Consider the following 10,183-nt stretch of genomic DNA (forward strand, 5'->3'; position numbering starts at 1 on the left):
CTTAAAAAATGACCCGGAATCGACGCAACACACTTAAAATGAAACATTTCTCCCTCCCGAGGGAAAGACGCGCATGCACACAAGGTTATTGTACAAAATAATGTAAATAATTACCAAAACACGTAAAAGAAGTATAGTAAAAGAAAAAAAAAAATAATAAATGAATTCGGAAAAAAAACAGACACTGGTAATTACTAAATAATCGTTCTCACAAGCGCGTAGCAATACATGGACTACTAAACATGGATGGGGACTTAGTCTACAAGATGGTAGTGTCCATTTTGCTCTATCTCCGTGCGTCGCTCTCGTTAACATTAACCTAAAAGAATAATAGTCACATAGGTTATATATGGTCTACCTTCATCCTTAGAGGTAACTGAGAGAAGGGTAATATCATAACACTTAATGAACTTACAATATTTGCTGATATATTGTGTCATAAATCATTACACTTCTATAATAAAAAAAATAAAAAAACATTCATCTACAAAAGTGCGTGTAGTCCTACCTGCCACTCTACACTTGTTCTTCTTCTCAGATATCTTCTTTTCTTTCCTTCATCAGTTCCGTGGACTCCCAAAGATAACATCTTCTTTCATTCTTGTTCACAGCACCAAGGACGTGAAAACCATAATATCAACAAAACAACCAAAAAACTATTCTTGTAGTGTAGGAATGATAAACTATAAAATGTTATTAGAAATAACTAAATCATTTCTTGTAGGAACAAAAATATTTCTTACAAACAAATTATGTTTGTAGGACATCTTTGCTATTGTATACGATCTGAGTACTTATATGCACATGATAGTAATTTTGACTAAACATAATTTTATTGTTTTTCCATTATAAATGTTAAGAACACGTACCCTTAGAGTGGGTTTTTAAAATCTTAATAATAATAAGAGAGACACATCAGGATGGCGTTCAAGTGCCACGTGCCAGCCACTAGCTGTGAAGAAGACATACTTTTTATTTCTAATTTCCAGTTTGATCTCAAATAGTTACTTTTCCTTTGTTCTGTAAATCAGGCGTCGCCCGGCCGGAGGCCCACAAATGGAGTCATTCTGCCACGAGTGTGCAGTGTAGCGGCCTGGAACATCCTCAGTCTCTCGGTGGATGATCGACTGCCTTTGTTGTCGGGGGAGCTGGGGAGGCTGGGGATTGCCATCGCTGCTTTCTCTGAGGTGCGACGGCCTGGTAGTGGTGAAACCAGTAGTGGGGGTTATACCTACTACTGGTCTGGCTGTAGCAATGGTGCGCACCTTAGGGGAGTCGAGGTGGCTGTCTCTGACCGCTTCCGTTCCTCAGTCAAGTTACCCCTGTTGACGAGTGCATTCTGCTTGTGAGAATGAAGCACACTTTGGGCTTCATATCTCTAGTGGCAGTTTATGCTCCTAATGAGGGAAGTGGGCTCGAAGAGAAAGAGATGCTCTACACCAAAGTTGACTCTATAGTGGATCAATGTCCCCGGGGGGACACACTCATGTTCTTGGGGGACTTCAATGCAGTCATTGGCACTGACAGCGAAGGATACAAGCTATGCATAGGTCCTTATGGCTCTGGTACTAGGAACATCAATAGCTCATACCTCTTAGACTTTGCAAGGTCTAGGAGGATGAGAATTGTGGGCTCGTGGTACCAGATACGAGATATACACCGCTGGACTTGGTACTCCAATACTGGCATTGTAGCTAAAGATATCGACCGTATTCCTGTGGATACTCGCTGGGGGATCCTTCAGAACTGTAGAGTTTATAGGAGTGCTGAGTTCTTTGCTACAGACCATAGACTTGTTGTTGCAACACTAGGGCTCCGCCTCAGATCTAGATGTAGCCCGAGAACTCGCCAGCAGGTGTTCCATCTCGAGAGGCTCAAGAATGAGGAGGTGGCTCAGGAGTATGCAGTGGCGGTCTCAAATCAGTTTGAAGTGCTTGGCACTCTACAGGACCCTACTGAACTGTGGGATACCTTTAAGCGGGAAACCCTGTCAGCTGCCGAGAAGTGCCTTGGGGTCCGACCTCGGCGAAGGAGGTGTGTTGTCTCGGACGAGACACTGAACACTATAGAGAGAGGAGTCGTGCTGCCAGGCTGGATGGGAACCATGTCTTGCACAGGGAGTTGTCTCTCTCCGCTCGGGCCACTTTGAGAATGGACCAAGAGAGATATGTTAGGGGAATCGTGGAAGAGTTGGAAGGTCATTTTGCCCAAAAATGACCTTCGACCTGCTTTTCGAGCCCTGAGGGAACTCCAGTCAAAGTCTATCTCTCAACTGGGCTCGGTGAAGGCAGAGGATGGTCGCATTGTGTCAGAGCCGGGGGAATATAAGGCCCGCTGGGCTGAGTACTTTGAGCAACTGTATAGGGTAGATCCCCCGTCTTCACAACTTCCGTTGGCTAGCACACAGCCACTAGTGGCTGATCCACTAATCAGTGAGGCACCACCTTCCATCGAAGAGGTGAGAAGGGCAGTCTCTAGGCTGAAGATTGGAAAGGCTGCTGGTGTCTGTGGGATTGCTGCGGAGTTGTTGAAGGCGGGTGGAGAAGCCACAATCTGTAGTTTGCATGCAGTTCTGTCTGCCGTTTGGAAGACTGGTACCATTCCTCCTGACTGGAAAAGGGGCTTGGTCATCCCTATCTAGAAAGGGAAAGGGGACCAAAGGGACTGTGACAACTACAGAGGTATTACATTGCTCAGTGTACCAGGCAAGGTCCTCTCTCATCTGCTTTTGGCACGAGTGCGCGACCACCTATTACGAGCACAGAGACCTGAGGTTTTACGCTCAAGAAGTCAACTGTCTTAGCACTTCGTGTCCTTGTGGAACACCGATTTGAGTTTTAACAAGGTATGCTTGCAGCTTATGTTGATCTCAAGAAGCTTTTGACTCAGTGCACCGGGAGGGTCTCTGGAGCATACTGGGTCTCCGTGGGATCCCCCCTGGGATTATTGGTTTGCTGTCAAGTGTGGGGAGGGCATCTCTGCCTTTTTCCCGGTGTCTGCCGGGGTGAGACAGGGAAGTGTCCTGGCCCCAACCCTTGTCAATACCTGTATGGACTGGATACTTGGCCGTGCCGTGAATCGTAGTTCCTGTGGGGCATCAATTGGTAATTTCAAGGTCACAGACCTTGACTTTGCCGATGATGCAGTGATTCTAGCAGAGACATTGGAGGTCCTGGAAGTAGCTCTCGAGGCGCTGCATGACGAGGCGAAGCCGTTGGAACTCTCGGTCAACTGGACCAAGACCAAGGTTCAGGAATTTCGGGACTTATTGGATGTCGATGTTCAGTCTGTGTATACCTGTGGCGAGAACATTGAGATCTTAGATAGCCACACTTATCTTGGTAGTGTAGTGCAGAACGACGGAGGTTCCAACCGGGAAGTCACTCGACGACTCGGACTGGCCTACGGCGTTATGGACTCACTCAATAGGAGTATTTGGCGTTGTCGGTATTTGACTAAGAGAACTAAAATCAGGCTCTTCAGAGCACTAGTGATCCCGGTCTTACCCTCGCTGGAGAAGACCAAGGGGAAGGCCACGGAACTCTTGGCTGAAGCAAATCGATCACAACTGCCAAGATGTGTTGGGGGTGGGAAGGAATGCTGCATGGAGGCTTGCTCGGAGAGACCCCAGGAGGTGGAGGCAAAGATTGGGCGTGGCAAAGCGCAGCCATGCGTATGCCCCCTTATGATGATGTAAATCAGATTTATAGTATTTTAGGATTTTATTAATGACACAATTACAGCTGAATATTATTTCTTACCTCGGATATTACACGATAATCTAATACACTTGCAGTCTGTTGAATGGCAGTCCTCTCTGATCTCTCTCTCTCTATGATTATTGTTATAGTATCAGGATTTAGCACTGTATATACTTTACTGTAACAAAAATAGTATTTTTTTTTTTTTCTATTAGAATATGAATTATACAACCTTAATATATAGCAGTACTAGTGAAATATAATGGTATACCCTTTAAATAAAGAGAATGTATGGTGGAGGTAACAAAAAACTTATACTTTGTAGGGTAAACTATTATATTTTACAGTTTCCTAATCTTAGTAAAAATAAGATAGAAATGTATATAAATTTATGCAAAAATGATAATATTATCTATCCAGAAAAATAATTAATTACTTTTATCTTAAAAACTAAAGCTGAAGTATACGTAAGTAGTAACATATGCATAAAGATCAAGTAAGGTATACAAAAGGTGGTTTCTAGACGAATTTTTGGGTCATTCTAACTTCACATTCCTTGTGCTCGTTACAGAGAGGGAAGAGAGAGAGAGAGAAGAGAGATGAGAGAAGAAGGAAGAGAGGAGAGAGAGAGAGAGAGAGGAAGAGGGAGAGAGAGAGAGAGAGAGAGAGAGAGAGAGAGAGGGGGGGGGGGGTAGAGAGGGAGACCGAAAGTTAGGAGGAGGGAGAAGAAGAGAAAATAAGTTGAGAAAAAAACATAGCGAGCTCCTGGAAACCAAAATGTTACTTTCTTGAACTGATCGTCTCTTGTAGACACCCACATGCTTCCTCCTGTCATATGATCAACCATAACTGTCTTACTTATAATTATGTGTTCTATCTACTTTATATTATAATATTAGTAACGTATCCCTCTACATAAATTGCATGCATACGAAACCCTTATGTAAACATTAGCGCTGTACACTCCTCCAAATTATACTCGTGTAGCTCAGCAGAGCTCCGTATTTTACTCACCTTTTCCCCTCAAATGGAGCAACAAAACAGTATATAAAACACCTCCGTTTCCTGTTCTGTGAGGCTGCCTCGGGTGTGTGCCTCTGCCCCCCATCCTCGGGATCTGATTTGCTCCTTTTACGTGGAGCATGTGTCTCCCTGGCTTGAAAAGAATTTACAGGCGAGAGAAGAGTGCAGTTATCCTTGCTGTTGGGTTCTGTTTGTTCTGGTGGCGCGGGATCATGCCTATTATCTTCACTGTGGTCCACGGAAGAGGAAAAGCCAGGAGAGGACGGGGGAACACGGCCAGGCTTGGGAGTTGATGTGATGACTGTGTTGGGAGACGCAGAAAGGAAACAGATGGATATTCTATGGAAACAAATTTATACCAACAGTGATTGTACATAGGCCTACATACACACATAACAGAGTGGGGGAGGAGAAAAGGAGAGAGGAAAGAAGAATCATAAGCAGGAGCAGAACACGAAGGGGGGGCTGAGAGAGGGAGGGAGGGAGGGAGGGAGGGAAGGAGGGAGAGAGGGTGAGAGGAAGGGAGGGAGGGAAGGAGAGAGAGAAGGAGAGAGAGAGAGAGAGAGAGAGAGAGATAGTAAAGGAGAACAAAAATGAGGCTGGAAGGTGAGAAAGAATATGCGAGAGAATTTTTTTTTTTATGAATATGACAGCAATAAACATTTATGAAGTAGATCCTTTGCGTCATACGAAGCTAAACAAAAAAAACAAAAAAAAAAAAACGAAAGAAAGACGAAGAAATAAAACAGATGCAAGAAAAAAAAACAAAAAAACAACAACAACAAAGAAAAACGATGCAAAAAACGTGATCTCATTCTTGCTCACTCTCCCTTCCTCTTCCTTCCCCATTCTTCTTTTTTCCTCTGTCTCTGCCCTTTTTTTTTATTCTATTTTTTTTCTTTGGAAAATCCGAGAAAGATTATCGGATTTGGAAGTTAAGTTAAGTAAGTTGATTTACCACCCTGGCTATCTGCTCAGAATCGTGATTACAGTTTTACATATATATGACATAGTACAGTATTCAAATATAAATCATACATGTTTTTTGTCACTGTGTCTACATAACAGTGTTCTTTGTTTACGGCAGTTTTACATAGAAAATTTAGGATGTAGTACGAGTACAATTGCCAGTGCATTCTGTAACCTAAACGTATTCTGGCAATAACAACGTCACATTGTCTGGTTTGATTCAGGAAGACTTGCTATCTGTACTGATCGTAGTGCCTCATGGTACAGCTTTCAGGCCTTTGAGTGTTCGTCAGATCTACTAGTTCTTCCTTATGAGAACTTTTTAATGTATGTGCAACCCTAGCAAGAGGCATCCTAAGATCTATGTTCACAGTATCTTTGCTACAAGCTTCCTTTGCCAATTTGTTGTGATTGCGTATGCTAACACGAGATGGTATTCATACAAATTGAATGTTGAAATTGCGCTAAGTTTTGAACTTGGCATCTTATTTCCTTAGATTTTTGTTGCCTCATTCTCATTCTCCCTCTCTCTCTCAATCCCCCCCTCTCTCTCATTCTCATTCTCCCTTTCTCTCTTTCCCTCTCTTTTTTTCCCTTCCTCTCTCTCTCTCTATCAGTATGTATATATCTATCTCTGTCTCCCTATCTATCTCTAACTATATATACACCTCTCTCTCTCTCTCTCTCTCTATATATATATATATATATATACACACCTCTCTCTCTCTATCTATCTATCTACCTTTCTATCTATATCTATATATACCTATCTCTCTCTCTCTCTCAGTATCTATCTCTCTATCTCTGTCTCTCTATATATATGTCTACCTCTCTCTCTCTCTTCCTTCTTTTCCCGCTCTCTTCCGTATATTAATGATTTTGGGAAGAAGGAAAGCAAATGAAATTAAACGAAATACATAAAAGAGAATGGAAAGGCATAACGGATAAAGACACGACGGAAAGACATGAAAAGAGCGCGATTAGAGACGAGAGAATAGGAAATAAAGATCAGGAAAGAGAATGAGAGAGAACGATATACAATTTTTTTTTATAAAAGTGTGTATTTTATTTTTGTGAAAAAGTAAGCAAAATATTAATGAAAGAAATGCTGAAAAGAGGAAGCCTTATAAAGTAATGTGAGCGAGAGAAAGGATAAGATAGAAAGAAGGAAAATAGGTAAGGTAATAGAGAAGAGCTGCAAGAACGTGAAATTAGACGGTTTATTCAATAAATAAAAACACAACAACAAGTGTTCTTTTCCTCTACTTCTTTCAAAAAATGTTTAAAGGAAATTAGACTTTAGCACTTGATGTCCCATGGTTTCTGTTCTTTTAATTCTCTCTCTCTCTCTCTCTCTCTCTCCTTATTTCTCTACTCTCACTCCTTTCTAAATTTATTTTTCACTGACTGGCGTCAAGGGAGTACAAAAGTGCAGATATTCAGGGGAAGAAAGAGAGAAAGCGAATGAGAGAGAAAGAGAGAAAGAGAAGAAAGAAAAGAGAGAGGAGGAACGAAAATACAAAGAGAAAGCAGCAAATGGATTTACGAAAAAGAAATCGAGATGAAAAGCGAAAACTAATGATTGAGGTTGAAGGGAGAGGAAGAAAATGAGGTAGAGAGAAAATAAAATAATGGAATATATGGAAAGAGTTCGACTAAAACCGAGAAGATAAGAAATAAAGATCAGAAAAGCGAACGAAAGAGAAAAAATATGAATGAAAAAAATGAAACAGATACACCAAATTCCTTAAATAATTAAAGGACTATAGAATAGTTTACTTGTACAATAAAAAATGAGACGTGATGCAATTTATGCGAGAGAGAGGATGATACATGAGTATGGAAAATAAGTGGAAAGGAATGAAAAAACAATAGAGAAATTAAAATAGACATTTTATCTGGTAGATAGTAAATGGAATAAAAAAGCAAAATGAAAGCGCTAGCACAGAGGGTCATTCGCCGGGATTGATCCTGGCATCTACGGGCAGAGGACGGCGACTCTGCCGCTGCGCTGTCATGAGAGCAATGACTGGGAGACGCATAGGGGCCAGACACAAAGTACTAAGATCATTCTATGTACATGCTGTCCGGCCCATTGTGGACTATGCCTCAGTCGCTCTAATTGCTGCAAAGAAAAAGCACACAGACAAATTAGAAACAGTCCAAAATGAAGCTGCCAGGATCATTCTGGGTGCCCCGAGGTGGACGAAGGTCCTCAACCTCCTGATGGAGGCAAACCTTCTCCCCCTGGACTCACGAATCGATCTAATGGCAACACAATTCCTGTCAAAGGACATCCAGGCTCCCAGGAACACAAGCCTAAGACAAAAAATAGTCAGATGCCTCGAACAAGACAACGAGCTCGTTGCAAACAACTCGTGGCTGTCTCATACAGCCAGGGTGTTGATACGCCATCAGCTCAAAGAACAGCTTCTTGCTAAGGGCATGGACTCCCCCCACCCCGACTTTGCCGAAGCCCCGCCGTAGGCACTGAGCCTGATAGAGTTCAACATAATGAGCCTGTCAATGAAAAAGAGCCTATACCCCATGCCTAGCCTAAAGGCAGAAGCCCACAGGGTCATTGCAGCCATCACTCCTCCGGGTAGTAGAACATACTACACGGATGGATCGGTCGATCCCTTGAGCCACACTGCAGGCGCCGGCTTTGCAGCTAGGGATGCCACGCGATCCATGAGGGTAACAGACAACGCCTCCTCGCTACAGGCAGAGGCAGTTGCAATCATGGGAGCCCTAGGCTACGCGTCCCTAAGGGAAGGACACGTGGTCATACACACAGACTCCAGGACAGCCATTGACTGTCTTCAGCACAGCTCACCCACAGACAACATCTACCTACTGACCACGATTCTCACAATGGCACAGAGAATTCTTGCTCAGGGTAGAAGAATTATCATCAACTGGGTCCCAAGCCACATCGGCATCAGAGGGAACGAGCTTGCTGACAGACTAGCCGTCGCTGGCAGGGGTATGCCCCCAAATCCCATGACGTTAAAACCGAGCCGAAAATTACTTATGGAGAAGTGTGCCTTGGTCTGTCGTACCTTCCTACGGCAGCTCCACAGAGGGGAAACGAGAACCTCCCCCTCGGCTAGCTGGTACTCAGACGCCACAGGCTATGAACCACTAGCACTCTCTGAAGTAAGCAACAGAGGTACCGAAGTCATTCTTCACAGAATGCGCCTAGGTTACCACTGTGCATGGCAGATTATCTCAACAGCTCACCACGAATTTACTAAAGATATCAATACAACACAAACCAACAAACACTTTAACATTGTAATACTCTAAATCTACTAAAACATTACCGTGAGTTCGAACCACAGAAACCAAGAGCTAAACCTAACGCCCCTTCACATGCAGCTAAAGTTAGGAAAAATAAAACAAAATAACTTTCATGGCCTATATTTGATAAATATAATCTTATAATTAAAAAAAAAACTCTTAGTATAATATACTCCAAACTCAACAAAGTATTTAACAAATGTTTACATTTAGAAACAAAAACTCATAAACCACACAAAACATTAGTTTTAATAGTGTAAATAAAACACCGGTCTTGTAAATCTGAATTGAAGTATTGATTCTTCTTAAAGCCTCAGAGAAAAGGGTTACCTCCTATCGCCGGTTCCCAAAACTAGTATTTTAATTAAACTATTCTCTGTATTTCACTCATTATTTTTTTTTTTTTTGTTCACCTATAATTATAATTTCTTCCCTTATCTTTACTCGGCTTCTTCATCCTCTAGCAATAGGACTTATACTAGTACTATTATAATTTGAGTTACTGCGGGATTATCTATAAACTCTTTCTGATTCTCTTATATTTTGTTTCTTATTTTTTTAGGAGACATATTAGTACTATTTATCTACGTAGCTTCACTTGCCTCCAACGAATCTTTTAGCTTTTCAACATCATTACTTTTAACATCTGGTTTTGTAGCCTCAGCAAGATTTATAATCATTTGTATAGACCCTCTCCTGTTAAATAATCCTCTTTCAATTCAACTACCCTCATTATGTAATTATCAATTTTCTTCCACTCAATCTTTATTAAGATCTATTTATAATTATACTACTATAAACCTTACTTTATTTATTGTAATATATCATTTATTGACCCTAATCGTAGTAGTAACACTTTTTTTCGGTCCTCTACGACAATCATCTTAATAAATGACAATACAAGTTCGTAAATCACACCCATTATTCAAAATTTTAAATGGTGCTGTTAATAAATGACAATACAAGTTCGTAAATCACACCCATTATTCAAAATTTTAAATGGTGCTGTTGTCGACTTACCAGCCCCAGCTAACATTTCAACCTTATGAAATTTCGGGTCTCTCCTTGGATTATGTCTAGTTTTTCAAATCGTATCTGGTCTTTTCCTGGCTATGGATAATTTTATACCTTCATGCAGGATCAGTAGGAGTCGTAATTTTACTTTTAGTAATAGCAACAGCCTTCCT

The sequence above is a fragment of the Penaeus chinensis genome, chromosome 7 (assembly GCF_019202785.1).
Source record: "Penaeus chinensis breed Huanghai No. 1 chromosome 7, ASM1920278v2, whole genome shotgun sequence".
Classification (NCBI taxonomy): Eukaryota; Metazoa; Arthropoda; class Malacostraca; order Decapoda; family Penaeidae; genus Penaeus; species Penaeus chinensis.